Source organism: Pipistrellus hanaki, assembly GCF_964339955.1.
Source record: "Pipistrellus hanaki genome assembly, chromosome: 7".
Lineage (NCBI taxonomy): Eukaryota > Metazoa > Chordata > Mammalia > Chiroptera > Vespertilionidae > Pipistrellus > Pipistrellus hanaki.
In genome coordinates this window covers 83,234,906-83,254,253 of record NC_140509.1, presented here as the reverse complement: position 1 = coordinate 83,254,253, position 19,348 = coordinate 83,234,906, and the positions used below count along the sequence as shown (strand labels likewise).

The window sequence follows — 19,348 nt, the reverse complement described above, 5'->3', positions numbered from 1 at the left end:
AAGACCCCTGCTCTATTTATTCCCTGGACAGACATGTGCTCCCCTTGGGGACAGAGCCCGGCACGGCAGACATCACCGGAGGCCAAGGCAAAGCCAATGTTCCGGTCCTGGGCTCCAGGGGTTACAATCTAGTGAAGGCAATGCCTGCGTGTGTTCCAGGAGGGCGGTGAGAAAGACCTGCAAGCGGATTTCAAACACAGATGGGGACAGGAAACCTGGGACTTCCCCAGCCGAGACCTCTCTCTGGAGCTCCAGACCTCTGACACCTCAGAGGGCATTTTAAAAAATATTTTTTTAATTTTTATTTCAGAGAGGAAGGGAGCGGGGCAGAGAGACAGAAACACCCATGATGAGAGAGAATCATGGATCTGCTATCTCCTGCACGCCCCACACTGGGCGTGAAATCCAGGCGTGTGCCCCGCCCGGGAATTGAACCGTGACCTCGTGGTTCATAGTTTGACGCTCAACCACTGAGCGACACTGGCCAGGCCGGGCCATACTGCCCTCTTCCCTACACTTCGCCTCCACATCCAGCCAGTTGCCGGCCTGGGCGGTCCGTCCTCTACATCAGCTGCATCGCCACACTCTGACCCCTCAGATCACCCATCACCAGCCGTGCCCTGCGCAGCCCCTGCCCCGCACACGCCCCGGCCCTGCAGGCCCAGCCCGCCGTCACCTCCTCGGATACAGGCCCAGCTGAGCCCAGACCTCGAACCGCACTTCCAAGACCTTCCGGGTTCTGTCCCAGCCTCCTTTCCAGCCTGCGACCACAGCCGCTCGCCCTCCCAGCTCAGCAAGAGGAGGCGGCCGGCGGCTGCAGCATCAAGGAGATGCTCCTCTGACCGGAGAGGAAGGTGCGAGAAGGGACAGAGGGGAATGGTGGGCCCTGGAAGGCCTTTCTTTTTAGCTCTAAGAGGAAAAGCACCTGCCAGGAGAGCGCCTTTGTTTCTCAGCTTGAAGAAGAACACTGTTTGGTAGAAGAAACTGGACTCGAAAATGGATCGTTTAACATAAACTTATAAGAAACGCTGACAGAATGTGCACAGATATCCCAAAAGGACCAAGAACTGGACAGAAGACCGCGAAAACCATCCAAAACAGCCACGCTCGCCCTCCGTGTGTACACACGGGAGGGAACCCTCTCACCGTCACCCGTCCTGAGCCGGACACTCGTCAACGGCTGGCGTCGGAGCGCAGCGAGAGAACCTGGTTACATGACGATAATAAAACCGCCAAGGCGAACCACAACTCACCGCACAAAACCTGAAGAGACAAAACTTGAGAACTACGTGGTGCAATGCTTCGATTTACACTGGCCATCGGGAAACAGAAACACCGAGAGTGACAACTCAATAAACACGGAGTCCGCGCCCAGGAGGTAAACTTTGTCCTCGCGGAGGCAATAAAGAGAGAAACGGATAGATAAGCTCGGTGACCTAAAGAGGAGCACCACGGGCGAGAGAGGAAGCCTGCCCCGAGGAAACGAGATGAGGGTGAAGAAATACACTGTCCACATACCAACGGGATGCGAACTTGAACAGCACGAGAGGAGAGGGAGTAGGTTTCTGAGCAGCGGTACCTGGCAAAGGTGCCCACCTTCCTTGTGGCCGCGCAGCCAGAGCATGGCCTGCTCCGCCAGGTCCTTTAAAGAGGAGGAGAAGCCTGCCTGGCGGTGTCTGGCGTGCAGGGAGATCGGGTCCCAGTTCAAGCCTCCTCAGCACTCGGGGAAGAGCGGGCGCCGCTCCAGACGGGCCTGCAGCCGCTTCTGACGGGAAGTGTCGACAGTCTGTCATCCAGGCTGATGGCGGGACGGGCGCGCAGGCAATGGAACCAGCTGCCAGGCTGGGGGCCCTCCGCGGTCCCAGATGGCCTGTCAAACGCACGCGGGCTCTGCTCCCACCCCCTCCCCAGAAGGGACGGAGGGAGGATGTGGAGTCAGACGCCCCATCCCCCATCCTCACCAGCTGGGCCACAGTGCGGGTGTCCCCAGTCCCGCTCCTGCGTGGAGGGGCGTGGACTCAGGACGCTGTGTGCGAGGCCGGGAGGCAGGCCATGCGGCCCCTCAGCCTCTCCCAGCAGATTCTCTGGAGTAAAGCGTCCGTGTAAAAGAGACAACACCCAATGCCGAATAGGAAATGTACAGACGATCCAACAGAAATGAGCACAGAGGACTCTTCTCGCCTGCCTCCTGGGTGACCTCACCACACACACCTTCCCCGGCACAGACCAGCCCACTGGCCGCTGCCTCACCCCCAGCGGGTGCATCTGATGCTCAGAGATGGGCCTGCAGCCCAGGACGGGCAGCAGCAAGGCGTGAGGAACAGGAAGGGAAGTGAGAAGCCGCAGAAGCCCCAGGGTGATGTGCACACTTAGCAGGAAGGAGAGAGGGGAGAGATGGGGCCGGGAAGGAAAAAGGGAGGGAGGAAGGGAGGGAGGGAAGGGGGGAGGGAGAGGGGGAAGAGAGAGCTATTTCTACAGTAGCATCACAAATTGTCCTGTGGTTAATTCTGCAAAATATCATTTTGTTTGTTATAAAACCATGCTTTTGTTTCCAACACGCTCACCCACCCAGCACAAAGGCAGAAAAGGTATGTTTTTTGTAAGATCACATCCCATGCAAAGCTCAAAAGGGGGATAAAAACACACGGAAATAGGTAAGGATTATGTTTCTCTCCCTGCTCTCCCAACTTCCTTTTTCTCGGTGACCTCATAGGAAAGAACAGAATGAGAAATTCAGCGCCAAGGTGAAGAGCTGCACAGACCTGTACTACAGTGTACAATGGAACTGAACGGTGTGTGTGTGTGTGTGTGTGTGTGTGTGTGTGTCTGTGTATGTGTGTATGGAGGGGGGAGGGGAGATCGGAGAGAACCAGGACTTGAACATAAACTGTTTGTGACAAACCGGCCAGAGGAAAGATGATCTTGAATCTGTGGGCTCTACTCAAACACGGACTGTTATTTATTAACCACTCCTTTTTTTTCTGTCTAGAAAGAACTTCAGCCCAGGGTCCGCTTTGATGTATTTACAATACCTCTCCCGGCGGACGGCCAGGCTGCGTTTGGTTCTGGAGGGAGGCTCTCCCCGCCGGGAGCAGCCCAGTGGCCACAGCTCACAGGCCAGGCCCAGAGCCAGCTCCGCCAACACACTCCACACACACGGCTCTGCGCCCTGGGTGCCCACCAGGACCCTCCGCAGAGCTGCCAACTAGCGTCCGGAAAGAGGGTCCATCTGCAGAAGAATGCCATCTCTGCTGGGCTGCCCACCACAAACTGTGTCCCCAGGGAGAGGTCCCTGGTGCTGGTGACGTGGCCCAGGATGCAGAGCTGTCACTGAGTGGCTCTCTCAGCGCCAGCTCAGGTGTCTGAGCGGAGGGTGAGCCCGGAGGAGCCGAAATCAAGCTGAGCACGTGTCTCAGTGACATCCCGGTCACCAGGCAAACCGCTGTCTGACGCGCCCCCGGAGCAGAGCCGGGCAAGAGGAATGAGCACCGAGACACACGTGGCTCAGGTCGGTGCGGGCAGCCACGGAAGCAGCTGCCTTCGCTGTTCAGAATGAGTCCTTTCACAGCCCACTGTTTTAATCCGGCCCAAATCTGAGAGGCCACACGATCGATCGCAATGCAGTGTGTCTGACTTACAAATCGAGACCCTCTTGGATGCAGCAGCTCTGTGGTGAGGCCCGAGGGAGACAGCCTCTAATTCAAAGGCCAGACCCATAGGGGATGGTCACGTGTCCGGAAGTTTCCCACTAATGGCAATCCCAGAATAAGCCCCACCTCCACCCCACCCCTGCCTCCTAACGACACCTATGCCTGACCCAGGAGTCAGTGGCCACCTGAACTACCTAATGACGCGGTTCTCAACCTTTCTAAAGCCGCGACCCTTTAATACAGCTCCTCATGTTGTGGTGATCCCAACCATAACATTATTTTCGTTGCTACTTCATAACTGTGATTTTGCCACTGTTATAAATCGTAATGTAAACATCTGTGTTTTCCGATGGTCTTAGAAAGGTTGAGAACCACTGATCTATGAATCATTTTTTTATGTCACGCCATGTCGTAGAGGGCTCACTATCATTCACAAGGACTGGGCTTTTTTTTTTTTTTTCCCCATGTAAAATATATTACATTTTAAAATAAAAAGGTAATAATGTTTTGGCCTCTTTCCCAGCCTTAAGAAAATGATCAACCTGTTGAGTTATGTGCATAGCAATCCCTCGTCCCCAGGAAAACTTCTCCAGAGCAGAGCTGGCCGCCTGTCACTCAAAGGGTATGTCTACAATATTTTTAAGAATCTGTCAAACAGCACATTAGTGAAGCATGAGAGAGGGTCATGGGAACCCCAGGAGCACCTGGCACAGGCTCTACAGACCGAGGGCATTACCAGCAGAGATTTCATCACTCGGCATGAGGGTTCGTGTCTGGGTAAAACCTGGGGCATAGGCGAAGCAGCACTGGTTTTCATCCAGCAAAGAGCAACGCAACCATCGGGCACTGCGTCCCCCGTCGGAGCTCAGGACAGCCCCGGCCCCTAGTGCGTATTCCCTCACATTCCACCCTCAGAGCTTCCGTCTTTTCTTGCTTCAACCCATCAACCTTTTTCCAGAATTGCTTTGCTTTCTATCTCCCTCCACCCCAAACTGTAAACATCATTCTTTGTGGGGTTTTTGGTTTTTTTTTTAACTTCATTCTTAACGGAGAAGCAGGAAGGAGTAAGAAAGGTCAGAAGCACAGATGTGTGCACTTTAGAGGGTCCCTCCTCCGGTGACTCTCTCCCCAGAACGAGCAGCTCTGCTCCAGCTAAGGCTCTGACCTGTGTTGTGTGTGTCCTCCTGACAAACTCCAGGGTCTCTCCATCCAGCCAGCCATCCTAGGAACATTCATACGAAGACCCACATAGATATATACACATACATACGTAAGACACATTGCCTTGTCACTTAGCATGCTTGTATGTGATGGTTCATTTTATTTGTCAACCTGAAGGTGTTGTTTGGGGGTGAGAAGAACATTTAAACCCATGAACTCTGAGTAAAACAAGTTGCCCTCCATGACAAGGTGGGCTTCATCTAACCAGCTGAAGGCCTAATTAGAACAGCAAGACCTGCCTGAGCAGCAAGAGGGAATTCTCAGACGGCTGCCCTTAGCTTTTGTCCATACCATTAGTCAACAGAGTGGCAAACCGCGGCTCATGAGTTTGCGGACCACTGGTCCATACCATCAGCCCTCCTGCGTCTCTGGCAGTCTGTCCACAGAGCCAGTTTGGGGTTTACCAGCTTCCATGATCGTGTGACCAGTTTCTTATAATGACACTTTTTCTGTACATATACACATCCAACTGGTTCTGTTTCTCTGGAGAACCCTGACTAATATGCCATATATAGTACACATGCATGCACACACACACACACACACACACACACACACACCCCTATACACAGATATATGCATATAAATATATGCCTTAAACTAAAAAGTTTCAAGAAACAATAACTATCCTCACTACAAGCAATATATGTACATACTTTTTAATCCATACTATCTTGGATGTGTCTTAGTATGGCCTTTGGCTAAAAAATAAAATAAAATAAAATAAAAAGTTGAAAGCCACTGGAAAAAAATTTTTTAAGTCTGTTCCTAAATTTAAAAAATTATTTTTTAAAATCTGACCCACTAAATGGATGTCACCACCCATGACTCACAGTTTGAAAACCACTATTTTATTCAAAAGGCTGCATACAGTGTACCTTGTTCCGTTCCTGAACCTCTCCACTTAATACAGCACAGAGACTGTTCCGTACTTACAGGTATTTAGCTTGTTTCTATTTAGATCTTGGCTTATTAGGACAGTGAGCTAAGAAAGACAAGCAAAAATAAGTTTCCAAAAACCCAGAACAGAGAATCTTTGAGAACCAAAGTCAAGTCACACTACATTTCCCTCATGTTAGGGCTTCTGAAAGCAGCTGAATGAAAGAGCCGAGAGCAGCAGCAGGCAGACATTTCTTGGGACCTGTGTGACTTAGGAAACCTTTCCTTCTTTTTACTGAAACACTGGTCCTTCTGCTCTCCCTCTTATCAGGAGAATCTTTCCAGCAAAGAATCCAGGAAAGATCAGGAAACTCAGTTTCAGCTGTAGCCACCAGACTCACAAGAATGGGTTCAATTATTTCAATCCAATGGCACACACCTGCTGAGTGCAAGGCAGGCAGACACATCCCTGTTACCCAAATCACACATTCCCCCCCACCCTCGCCCCCGTTTCCTTTCTTTCGAGACTTTCCCTATTTCTACCTGAAATATAATTCTTTTGTCACCATGAAAGTTTCAAACTTACGGAGTATCAGAGTACACCAGTAAGTAGGTATTCTAAACACAATTTCTTATGTTAAAGAGTTGTCTTTTGGTCAGATTCTTTCAACTGTTTTAAGGGTATATAGAATCAACGAGAAAGCTGCAGGTGCTAGGGTCCTTAGCAATCATCTCTATCACTGGGTTCATTACTGTATTAGGTTCTTCAGGGGGACCCCAGGGACCACCCCCTCTTTCACCCCAGGGGAGTAAGAAGGACAGGGACATAGGAATCCACTGTCTTCTACCTCTGCTTTAGCAATCATAGTTACAGTTCATTTTCTTTTTTCAAAAATATTTTTTATTGGTTTCAGAGAGAGGAAGGGAGAGGAAGAGAGAGAGAGAAAGAAGCATCAATGATGAGAAAGAATCCTTGATCGGCTGCCTCCTGCACGCCCCACACTGGGGATCGAGCCCGAAACCTGGGCAATCGCACTGTGACCTCCTAATTCCTATGTTGATGCTCAACCACTGGGCCACACCAGCTGGGCTATTATCTCTTTTGAATTTGGAGTTGCACACAACATGTAGTTTGGAAAAAAGATGTCTCTCCTTTCAGAGGTTTGGAAAACACTATTATTGTACCGTTTCAGGGACAGGAAAACAAACCCTGAGAAACCGCATGGTACCCATGCACCTGGATCCCCATTCAGTAGAGACCAGCGTGGGGCCTTCGGGGCAGCAGTTCTCCAAAAGTGGTCCCAGAACAACAGTAGCAGCGTCCCCAGAAATGTCCCAGAAATGCCAACTCCTGACCCCAGGGGCCAGTCAGAACCTGCAAGCGTGGGGCCAAGTGAGTTGGGATTTAACAAGCCCCCCAGATAGTCTGATGCCCTAAATCAGTGGTCAGCAAACTCAGCAGTCCACAGAGCCAAGTATCAACAGCACAATGATCGAAATCTCTTTTGAGAGCCAAATGTTTTAAACTTAAACTTCTTCTAACGCCACTTCTTCAAAATAGACTCGCCCAGGCCGTGGTAGTTTGTGGAAGAGCCACACTCAAGGAGCCAAAGAGCCCACATGTGGCTCGTGAGCCGCGGTTTGCCGACCACTGCCCTAAATTCTAAGAATCTTTGCTCTGAAACAATCCCCGTTATTTTTCCATTCTCCTCTTCCTCTTCTACCCTCATATCACCACTGTACTGCACAGGAAACCGCCCCAAAACACTGGCCCTAACCAGAGACTCCCCACCCGAACGGCAAAGAGCTCAGGAGAAGTATCCAACGCCGCTGAGAGGCCGCCGGGGCGTTCTCCTCTCCGTTAGAACACCCCACCCGCAGGGGTCAAACACAAGTTCCCAAGTTTCCAAAGAATCATCCTGCAGAGAGGAATGAAGCCTCAAAACGAGGAGCCATACCTTGAAACTTATTTCCAGAGATCCAGGATCAGTGACATCTGCAGAGAGCACCAGCGAGACCGCGGGATGAAAGGCGGGAGCTGATTCCACCAGGAGACAGCTCCTCCCGGGGAAACTAATTTGGCCTCTGAGACATCCGAGGAACAGCTGTGTCTCCCCCCAGCCTGAGGTGGTTAACATCACCACCCATGTGCTTTGTGAGGTCCGAGGTCCGACTCGCTATCTCCACAAGTGAGTTTGCTGGCCGCCCGCAAACACCAACATGTAAGAGGCCACAGGCAGACTGTCAGCTGTGAGCCCCATCCTCGTCTCATGCCAGCTGAACAGATTCAAGAATGAATGCCCAGTGGACAAAAACGAAAAGCACACCCAGTGAGACGGCACAACGTGCAACTTGTCCACCCAGCACTGTGAGACGAAATGGATGCATCCAAACTGCTCCTCATCTTTTCCTTCATGAAGTCAAATATTTTAATCTAGTCCCTGCTCAGCATTCACGAGATGAATTTTCTTTTTTTTAAATATATATATTTTATTGATTTTTTTACAGAGAGGAAGGGAGAGGGATAGAGAGTTAGAAACATCGATGAGAGAGAAACATCCATTAGCTGCCTCCTGCACATTCCCCACTGGGGATGTGCCCGCAACCAGGGTACATTGAACCCTTCAGTCCGCAGGCCGACACTCGATCCACTGAGCCAAACTAGTTTCGGCACGAGATGAATTTTCAATGGAAAAAACCCTCGTGTCTGTATCACTGCCATGGACATACCTTCTAAAGTTGGTTTTGACTTCCACTGCACGCAGAAATCTAACTGGACTTGCACACGCTGAAATTATTCAAGAATGGGTAATGCACCCTCTTGATGCTTGCAGGTCTTCCTTTCGAGAGTAAGGAAGTTATGCAAAGTGTCATTTAATGGCGACGAGAGCATGTGTGCGTGCTCATCCATTTTCAGAACTTCCCATTCATTCTTGGCTGAAAATTCCAAACGCTGGCTGCAGACTCTGTTTACGCCAAGCCAGTTTCAGTGCATTTTCTAACTAATGAGATGTGTCAGGCCGTCCAGATTGAGCTCTGCGACAGACAGCTCGTCAGAAATGCCACACACGCTGCAGTGACATGCTCTCCTCAACAGACACCCGGGCTCCGGCAACTGCCAAGCCTCCTTCCAGACCCCACTTCCTCACACCGAGAGGAATGGCTACGGTGGAACTCCGGACAACCAGCTTTGGTGACATCCCTAAGTTTTTAAAGACCGGTACTTTTAAAACTCCAATCACATGGAAGGCAATAACAGAACTAAGCAAAACACTGCCGGTTAGTATTTCTCAGGAAATGGATTCTCTGAAGAGATGGAAATATTTCTTGATTATAGTTATTACAAAACAGCTATTTCTAAGTTGACTGAAATTTTCCCAACTAATTTTTACTGTTAATATGCTTATAATTTATACATCTAACAAATCTTTTCTTTAGAGAGATTTTTTTTTAAGTTTTCTTTAATTGATTTTTTTTTCTTTCATTTTTTTAGAATGAGGGAGAGTAAGGAGAGGGAGTGAGGAGGCGTGAGAGAAAGAGGGAGAGAGAAACATCAACTCGCTATTCCGCTCATTTATGCATTCGTTGGTTGATTCCACACTGGGAATGGAGCCCATAACCTTGGTGTTTTGAGAAGACACTCTAACCAACTGAGCTACCTGGCCAGGGCCAGATGTTTCTCTTTAAAACAGTCCTGTCAAACCACAAATCATGGATCAACCTGAATTAAGGGAAATTGTACCGCATTTATATGTGGATAACCTCCAAATCTCTTGCCCTTCTCCGGCAAATTACCACCATGGCTCAGCCCTCACAGACCTGTACAGGCAAGTCTCACCCAAAGGCAGAACTTCTCTAAACACAACCCAAGAGCCAACAGAGCACCTGGTGTGCTTGATAAGACACACCCAACCTCCGGCCACCGTCTGGGCGTGGAGGCCCAGGCCTCGGCATTACCAGGCTCCAAATGGATTCACACACTCCCGTCACTGGCTCCAGTGTCTCCCCAGGAAGAAGCTGAGTTCTCTCCTGACTCGTCTTCACAGTGTATCCCGTTAACATTCAGCAGTGCCACCACTTCATCAGCATCCTCCTAACAGCTTCCCCCGGGCCGAATGTGGTTCCCCTGGTCTGCAATAATTTACGCCCCCACCTTGTTTCCCTACGGCACATATGTCAAACACAAGGCCCGCGGGCCAAATCCAGCCCGCCAGGCCTTGCAATGTGGCCCGCACCGCGCTGTCATCACTGCACTCCGCTGTCAGTTTATGACATTGTCAGTTTATGACTGTTCAGTAAACCATTCGGCCCTCGATTTAGGCTGGATTTTAGATTTTGGCCCCTTCTCTGATTGAGTTCGACACCCCTACCCTACGGCCTGCGTGGCTACTGTGTTTACTTACATCCTACACCTGCCCTGTTCTCCATCGCTCCGCCTTCACCGCCTCCGCTGAGCCATTGCTCTCATTTCCAGTTCTTCCTTGACCATTCTGCTAGTTCAATACTTACACCCAGAACCAGGGACCTTGAAATGCACAGTGTCCACGGCCCTCGAGATGACAGATAAAATAACCGCCTAGCAATGTCTAATTTCTCCATCTGGATTTACCAAGACCCAACACCTTTCACCAGTCCCCCTGGCTCTGGGCGCTGGTTACCTGTCACTTTGACCTGTTCAAAGGCCAGCAAGCACAGCAGCAGCATATTACAAATCGGAGCTGTTACGTTTTCATGAAAGTTTTCTTGTACTTCCTCACCTGGAATCGTTGAGTTTTACAAATGAAAGAAACCCTACAAGCCAGTTAGCCCAGCAGTCTGCAAACTCATTAGTCAACAGAGCCAAATATCAACAGCACAACGATTGAAATTTCTTTGGAGAGCCACATGTTTTAAACTTAAACTTCTTCTAACGCCACTTCTCCAAAATAGATTCACCCAGGCCGTGGTATTTTGTGGAAGAGCCACACTCAGGGGCCAAAGAGCCGCAGGTGGCTCGCGAGCCGCAGTTTGCCAACCACGGAGTTAGTCCATTGTGACGCCCCTGCCCACCAAAGTGACCAATTAAGAAATCTTCTTCCCTATGCATGGGGATCACGTACTAACGTAGTAACTCTGGAAGAACCATGTTCAAGAGCACATTCAGAAATCAAACCAGGAATGTCAGAGAAACCTGTAACCCAACACCATGGCAACACAATGAGCGGCGGCCGGTTGGGTTACCCCATCTGCAAGCCTCCTGGATGGGAACAAAGCAGATCCAGCTGGAAGGGGGCCTGGGAGGAGCGCTGGGTCCCGGGCCAGACGGAATCCGAGATAAGAACGGCATCTCGCAAGCCGGTGGGAACCTTCTCGGGCACCGGCCTACACCTGCCGGCCTGGCTCTGCGGGAGGGCTGCGGACTGGGCACTTCTGGTCCTTCTTACAATTATTAACTCACTCAGAAAAGCCAGAGCTTCCACATCCTGGAGCTGCTTCATTTGCAGCGATGGGCGGGCTAGCAGTTGAGACGGGACGGGAGAGAGAAAGGAGCATGGAATCGGGCCTGGGTCCAGTCTCCGCAATGGGACTTCATAACTGTGTGACATGGGTGAGTAGCCCTAGCCAGTGTGGCTCAGTGGATAGAGCAACGGCCTGTGGATTGCAGGCTCCCGGATTTGATTCCAGCCAAGGGCACATGCCCGGGTTGCGGGCTTGATCCCCAGAAGAGGGCATGCAGGAAATAGCCAATCAATGATTCTCTCTCATCGTTGATGTTTCTCTCTATCCCTCTCCCTTCCTCTCTCTGAAATCAATATATTTTTTTTAAATTGGGTGAGTGGCCCCCGCCCCCAGGTTTCCAATCCTGGGTTTTCCCATGATGCCCTTCTTCTGTGTTGCCAGGGCCAGGAAACAACCTTAGCTGGATATCACCCTCCCTGCCCTCCACAGTCTCTCACCTGCCACGTGCGTTCCCCCTCCTTCACAGTTCGGGAACCTTCCCCTTGCCGGTCCCACCACCCTGCTGGCACAGCCTCTGGCATCCGCTCTGTGAGAGCTGGTTAGCTTCCTGCCGGTCTTGCTTTCCTAAGCCCTCGCCACCATCTAAAGGGGACTGGGCTACCATGCAAGTCGCTCCTCTGCCTAACACTACAGGAGTCTTACCCAAGTTCAGAGATGGCAGGTCTGAAGCCATGGGAGGGGCTCACTAACCACCTGTTCCGTGTTGGGGGACCGTTGTGCAGGCTTCTGTTCCTTCCTCCTTCCACAAAGCGCTGCCCTCTGCCGAGGAATGCAGGGACGATGGAGACAGAGCCCGCCCCGGGGCCCAGCAGACACTTCGGGCCACACGTTCTGACTCTCATCTCGTTACTATTCATGTCCCAAAGTGTGCAGAGTGCTCTCAAGCACTCTGATCCTTCTGACCACTCTGAGACTTATGGGGTTCCCCGAAGACACGGGGGCTGGTGATGTTTAAGACTTGCAGGAGCGAGGCCCGTGTGGGGCAGACCTATGGCTTCCCAACCCTGGGTTTTCCCATGATGCCCTTCTGTGAAGGGTTCTGGCTTCTTTTATGGAAAACAATTCCTACCTGTCTCTCCCATAAAGTTTATCCAATGCCCTTTATTGCACTTAAGGAATACAAACGCAGAGGCTAAATTCCACCATAATGGACTCCAAAGGACTTTGGCTCATGCCATACCAAATAACTACTTTCAATAAGTAAGCTATCAACTGGCTCATTGATGCCTTCCTGCATTCAGCAAGTACTTATCACATGCCTACTTCCCACAGGGATGCTGAGAGTGTTACTTCTCTAAGAATTCCCTGAGATGTCAGAATTGGTCTATACCTTCTATAACGGAAGCCAACAATGGAAGACACAGCAATGAAGTAAGAGCCAGGATCTCTGAGAGCTCGTCCGGGCTGCGCCCCCACGTAACCTCTGTGGCCCTTGCTGAGCCTCCGGTCCTAAGCTTCCTCTGCCATAAACGGGACTATCGGCATGATCTCTCAAGTGAGCGTATGTTACGGTAAGTCCTGGACATTCAGGGCTTTCCTATAACTGGCAAGTTCTTTGACATTTACAAGTATATTATTTTACAACACATTTTTATGCATCTTTGCGAGATGGCCCATCTGTTGGTTGTAGCTTAAAAAGACATCTCCAGATTGCCCCACAAGTTGTCGATGTGTTGAACTACACACGAATGTGGAGCAGGGAAAGGACCTTGCAGCCAGCTGAGCCTGCACACTGCTGCCACGGGAAGACCGTGTTTCTCATGCGCAACAGTGGTCCCAAACGTGGACCTCATCGGAGAAGCTAACTACATGCGACTCCGAGCCTTCCTTCTCTCTCTCGTTTAACTCGAGTTTGTCACGTAAGGATGCCTTAAATTCTTGTCTAGGACATGGCACTTCGATCCCATTTATTAGCGCATGTGAGTGTGCACCGCTCCTTATCGCCTCCCTCCTTATATTGCACCCTTCACTCCCTCAGCAAATCACGATCGGACTTTAGAGCTGTAAACCCTAGCGCCCTGAGTGGTAATCAGCTGAGGAGGCCCAACACCTGTGAATGCACACGCCCGGATTCTCCCCTGTAATCCAGAGGACATCTGAGCATCACCTGATCGCCCAGACGTGCGATAGAGGAAACAGAAGTGCATTCCTGCAGACCGACATATGAGAACTCTGCCTCCAAACCACTGTAGAGACAGGCCTTTCTCTCCTCGAGCACTCAAGGAGCCTTAAAAGGGTGTCTGCCCTGCCCAGCAGTGCGGGATGGTAGCCATCCCGCTTTCGCCTCTCTCCACTGCGCCTCTGGGTGAATCTTACAAGGCGCCCCCTTCAGGGAAAAGGAGAGGACTGCACCAGGGGCTTGGCAAGCAAAATGCAAATTGGATTTCAGCCTCCACTCCACAGGCTGACCTCGGGTGTGAACAACTTGCACATCTGTACATGGTGGCATGGCCAGATGTGTAAAAAAAATGTTCCAGAAGAGGCAGTGGCTACTAGAGAAGAAAGAGCTTAGCGGCCGAAGCCGGTTTGGCTCAGTAGTAGAGTGTCGGTCTGCGGACTGAAAGGTCCCGGGTTCGATTCCGGTCAAGGGCATGTACATTGGTTGTGGGCACATCCCCGGTGGGAGGGGTGCGGGAGGCAGCTGGTCGATGATTCTCTCTCATCAATGTTTCTAGCTCTCTATCTCTCCCTTCCTCTCTGCAAAAAAATCAATACAATATATTGAAAAAAAAAAAAGAAAAAGAAAAAGAAAAAGAAAGAGCTTAGCGGCCTGGAGAGGATGGGAAAGAAAGCCTCGTAGAGACGGAATTTGACAGACACAGAAGAATGTTGTGGGGGACCAACAGACGGACAAGCGGCACGGGAACATACAGGCAGGGTGTCCCTTCATCCCAGGCTGCGGTCTGGCGCTGACAGCCTGGAGGTGGTGTGATGGGTCCGGCAGGGTGCATGTGTGTTCACATGGGGGCGAGGGATGTATGGGAGGGAGGCCGGGAACAGCCAGGAAATGAGCCTGGAAAGGCAGGCGGAGGCAGGATTCAGCAGCAGCTGCCGTGGCTGTCCCCGTGTGGACACCTGACACTGAGACCTCTAGCACCTCCTTCTGTACATAACAAACTCTCCTCCACGTGCGCCCTGCCACGGCGCTGGCACACTCAGAAAGCCTCTCGGACCCAAAAGCAACAAGTCTTGTCTCACCAGCTGAGCAGGCAAACGTCCATGGCCTGGTGCTTTGCTTTTAGAGTCTAAGGTGACCAGACGTCCTGCTTTGGGCAGGACAGTCCCAATTTTTAACAATTCGTCCCGCAGCGTTTTAAAAAAAGTCCGATTTAAAAAAAAAAAAAAATAGGGACTTTTTAAAATGCCGCGGGACGAATTGTTAAAAATCCGGACGTCTGGCCACCTTATTTTAGACCCATGCTGCTCTGGAGGCTGGGTTGTCAGAAAGGCAGCACCTCCCAGGATACCAGGAAGTGAGTGTCCCTGAGTGTGCACACACACACGTGTTATCGGTTCTGCTGGGATTATAAGAGCGGCCACTGGCACTTGTTCTGCGGAAGCCAGGCCTGAGGACGCCGGCATATGGCCCGCACCTGTAAGAGCCTGGGCGGCTTCCTCCGGAACCTCTTCCAGGCTCTGCCCGGAGCTGCTGGAGAGGGGCTGGGAGGTGGCCAGGTGCAAGCCGTTAAGACAGTCATGTCAGCGGCCTTGGAGGAAGGGAGGAGAATGGTGAATAGCCAGGAGACCAGGACCCCGAGGTCCTCACCACCTGGTGAACACAGGTCCTACCGGCCGGCGAGGCCACTTGGGACATCCCAAGGGTCACCAGGCCACCACCGCGGGGGACATGCAGGAAGCACTGCCAGCGAATGCAGAGTTATCCTCAAAACCCAGCCGCCTGCCCCTCTCCCCCGTTCAGTCCAGTCACCCTACTTTGCTGTTTTAAAAAGTCAGAAGAGGCCAAAACCGGTCTGGCTCAGTGGTAGAGCGTCGGTCTAAGGACTGAAAGGTCCCAGGTTCGATTCCGGTCAAGGGCATGTACATTGGTTGCGGGCACATCCCCAGTAGGGGGTGTGCAAGAGGCAGCTGGTCGATGTTTCTCTCTCATCGACGTTTCTAGCTCTCTATCCCTCTCTCCTCCTCTCTGTAAAAAATCAATAAAATATATTTAAAAGGTCGGAAGAGGCACGGAAGCCTCCATCCCAGGCTCCCCCGTTTCTTGCAGACAAACTCCGCGGGCAGTCTCCCCCGCCCTGGCCAGGCAGCCGGCAGAGGGAAGAATGGGCTCTTTTCTTCCCGATCTGCTTCTGGTAACGGTGATCCGTTCCATCCACTCGGACGGGACGTGTCGGCTTTCCAGAAACTCGGCACCTCGCCCCACCCCCGCCCGGCAGCGGGCTCCGGGGACCCACCCCGCGCCCCCGGGGACGCCGGCCCCCGCCCGCCGGGCCTGGGAGCGGAGCCGCCGCAGCCCCTGCCCCGCACAGCGCCCCCGCCCGGCGCCCCGACGGCCTGGCGGGCGGCGCTGGGGACTCGCGGGCGCGGGGACCGGACACCGCGTGGGGCTGCTCCGTGGGGCCCGGCTGTGCGCCCCGCAGCCCGGACCTCGGCGCACCCCACCCCCGCCCCACCTCCCCGCCCCCCGGGATGGAGGATCGGGAACAAAGCGAGGGAGGTGCACGCCGGGCCGGGGCCGGGCCGCCCGCAGGGGAGCCACGAGGGAGCCCCCGGCTCCGGGCAGGGCTGGTCTCCCTCCGCGCCCCAGCCTCCCGCCCCGCGCCCCGCGCCCCGCGCCCCGCGCCCCGCGCCCCGCGCCCCGCGCCCCGCGCCCCGCGCCCCGCGCCCCGCGCCCCGCGCCCCGCGCCCCGCGCCCCGCGCCCCGCGCCCCGCGCCCCGCGCCCCGCGCCCCTCACCTCGGCTGCACGCTCCTGCGGCCCCGCCGCGCCCCCCGCGGGCCCCGATGGACGCGGGAGAAGTTGCCGGGGCCACTGAGTCCCTCCGGCCCGCGGCCACCCGCCTCTCCCGGCCTCCCCCGGCCTCTCCCGGCACGCGGCTCCCTGCGGCGGCGGCCCCACCCGCTCCGGGCGCTCCGCCCGCCTCCTCCCCGCCCAGGCCTCCCCGCCCCCGGCTGCCGCCCGGCCGGCCCCGCTCCGCCCCGGCCCGCTCCCCCTCTCCCCCTCCGGCCCCGCTCCGCCCCGCCACCCCCCCGCCTGCCTCCCCGCCCCGCTCCCCCTCTTCCCCCTCCGGCCCCGCTCCGCCCCGGCCCGGTCCCGCTCCCCCTCTTCCCCCTCCGGCCCCGCTCCCCCTCTCCCCCCTCCGGCCCCGCTCCGCCCCGGCCCGCTCCCCCTCTCCCCCTCCGGCCCCGCTCCGCCCCGGCCCGGTCCCGCTCCCCCCTCCGGGCCCCACGCCGCCCCACGGCTGCCTCCCCGGCCCGCTCCGCCCCGGGACCTCTGCACGAACACCTCCCGAACTCTGCACACCCGCCCCCGCCGCCCGGGCCGGGCTCAGGACCGCCCGGCGGGCAGCGGCCCGGGTCCCCCCGGAGCTCACCGGCGGCGGCCCGGCCCCGGGAGCGCGGCGGGAGGCACGGAGGTCGGGCGGGAGCACGGAGGTCGGGCGGGAGCACGGAGGTCGCGGCGCTCCGCGGCTGAGTGGGGGGATCGGACGTGGACGGAGGCTGCGGTTCGGGGGACACCTGGGCGGGGCGGGAGCAGGTCTCCCGGCCTCCGGACAGCGGGGCGGGGCCAGGCGCAGGGGCAGCGGGGCTCCCCACCGCGGCGCCGGACGGGCCGGGTGCGGGGTGGGGTGCGGGGGTCCCTCGGGGAACCGGCTGCGGAGGTAAGTGGGCGGCGCGGAGGGTCCGGGCGGAGCCGGGCGCACGCACAGCTGGCCCGGGGCCGCGGGAGGGAGGCCATCAGCCCGGCCTGCTCCTTCCCCAGGACTGGCGTCTGAGCCCCACACCCCAAGTTCCCATCGGGGGGGCCCGTTCTCCTGGGAACCTCCTGCCCTCGTGGGAGCAGCCAGTTGGAAAGTGTGTGTGTTTGTGTTTATTGGGGGGAAGGGGCGGGGGGGGGGGGGCCGGGGAACAAACCCGGAGATGAATGTCAGAGCTGGACCTGGTCAGGGCGGCTCAGAGCTGCAGGTGACCGGGATTCCGCCAGGAAGACTCCTCCCGCTGCCTACGAGCTGAGGCCAATGAATCCACTTCCCCACACGCACCGCTTTGCAATAAAGGCCCAGGGTGTGCTGGGAACGGACAGGCCTGGCTGTCTGGCTGTCCACCTGTCGCGGCCCAGTGCTGTGCCCAGAGCTGGTGACCGAGCCCCTCCTGCCCCGAGGCCTCCCTCTGGGCCCCTCCACAGGGCTCACCGGGCTCTGCCTGGGCAGTGCCTCCTCCTGGTAGCTCTGCCCTTCCTATGGCACCTGTTTCTGCCACAGACAGACCTACCACACTGGGGCCTTTATGTGCTTTCCCTGTTTCTTGCATTGCATTTTTTCACACCTTTATTTTATTTTTAATTTTTGTTACTCCTCACCTGAGGATATTTTTCCATTGATTTTTGGAGAGTGGAAGCAAGAGGGAGAGACACGCAGAGAGAGAAACATCGATGTGAGAGCAGCACATAGAGTGGTTGCCTCCCACAGGCACCCCTACCAGGGCATAGAATGGAGCCTGCAACCGAGGTTCTCGCCCTTGACTGGAATCAGTCCTCGGGCTGACGCTCTATCCACTGAGCCAAACGGGCTAGGGCTCACACCTTTAAAATGTTTATTTTTTTATTATAATATGGGCAATATACTTCGTTGCACAAACTTGTAAAAATACTTATAGCTCAGATGTCTCCAACTCCCCATTCTTCTGGGGCACGTTCCCTTGATACCAAACCGGAGCCCCCATGTATCTGCCGGAGTCCAATCAGGAGACAGAAACCACACAGCAATTAAACCAGGGGTCCTCAAACTTTTTAAAGTGGGGGCCAGATCACGGTCCCTCAGAGAGCTGGAGGGCCGGACTATATGAACTACTAATTCCTACTGTAACACCTCGGCTGCGCTCACTGCCCAAAAAACCTGGCGTGCCGGATCAGACTCCTCTGCAGGCCGCATGTGGCCCGCGGGCTGTAGTTTGAAGACCCCTGAATTAAACAGTGCACCTTTACTATAAAGAATTGTTAACTACAGCGGGATTGGAGCAACGAGAGATTGACTAGTCAGAAGTAAAGAGAACTCAGAAGAAAATGGGGATACAGATCTGAGGGTGAAAAGAGCAGCCAGGGCCCTTAGGGCTGAGCTTCAGCCCCACCCGTGAGCCTCCCCCGTCCCCAGGCTGAGCCCCAGGGCCTGTTGGGGCACCATGGCCATGGCTCATTAAATGGTAGAAAATTCGCCTGGCCGGCATGGCTCAGTGGTTGAGTGTTGACCTATGAACCAGGAGGTTAGGGTTCGATTACCGGTCAGGGCACATGCCTGGGGTTATAAGCTCAATCCCCTTTGGGCAGCGTGCAGGAGAAAGTTGATCAATGATTCTCTCTCATCCTTGATGTTTCTATCTCTCTACCTGTCCCTTCCTCTTTGAAATCAATAAAAAAATATTGAAAAATAAGAATAAAAACCTTGCTCAGTCCCACAGAGCCTCCGTTGGTCAGGGCCAATCCTGTCACTGCTCCATCCTGCAGCATCTCCAAGGAGACGGGTCCGGGAGACCACTCCTCGCTGTGAGAGTGAGTTTTGAGTGCAGCAGCCCAGGCTGCTGGCGCCTATGTAACCCTATTCAGACAGCCTCCAGAATAGACTTCCTTTTTTTATACATATTTTATTGGCCGAGACCGGTTTGGCTCAATGGATAGAGCGTCGGCTTGGGGACTGAAAGGTCCCGGGTTCGATTCCGGTCAAGGGCATGTACCTTGGTTGCGGGCACATTCCCAGTAGGGGGTGTGCAGGAGGCAGCTGATCGATGATTCTCTCTCATCGATGTTTCTAACTCTCTATCCCTCTCTCTTCCTTTCTGTAAAAAATCAATAAAATAGATATTTTTAATATATTTTATTGATTTTTTACAGAGAGGAAGGGAGAGGGATAGTTAGAAACATCGATGAGAG

At 54.1% G+C, this 19,348-nt stretch overlaps 1 protein-coding gene across 1 annotated transcript in view; it reads right to left on the bottom strand.

Moving 5' to 3' along the window:
* Window positions 1-16,312, bottom strand: part of TIAM2 (TIAM Rac1 associated GEF 2) — a 151,307-nt gene extending 134,995 nt beyond the window's left edge. Inside the window, exon 1 of the mRNA XM_084889395.1 lies at window positions 16,163-16,312. The gene's annotated coding sequence lies outside the window, so the exon portion shown is untranslated. The remainder of the gene's footprint in view (window positions 1-16,162) is intronic.
* Window positions 16,313-19,348: the final 3,036 nt, after the last annotated feature.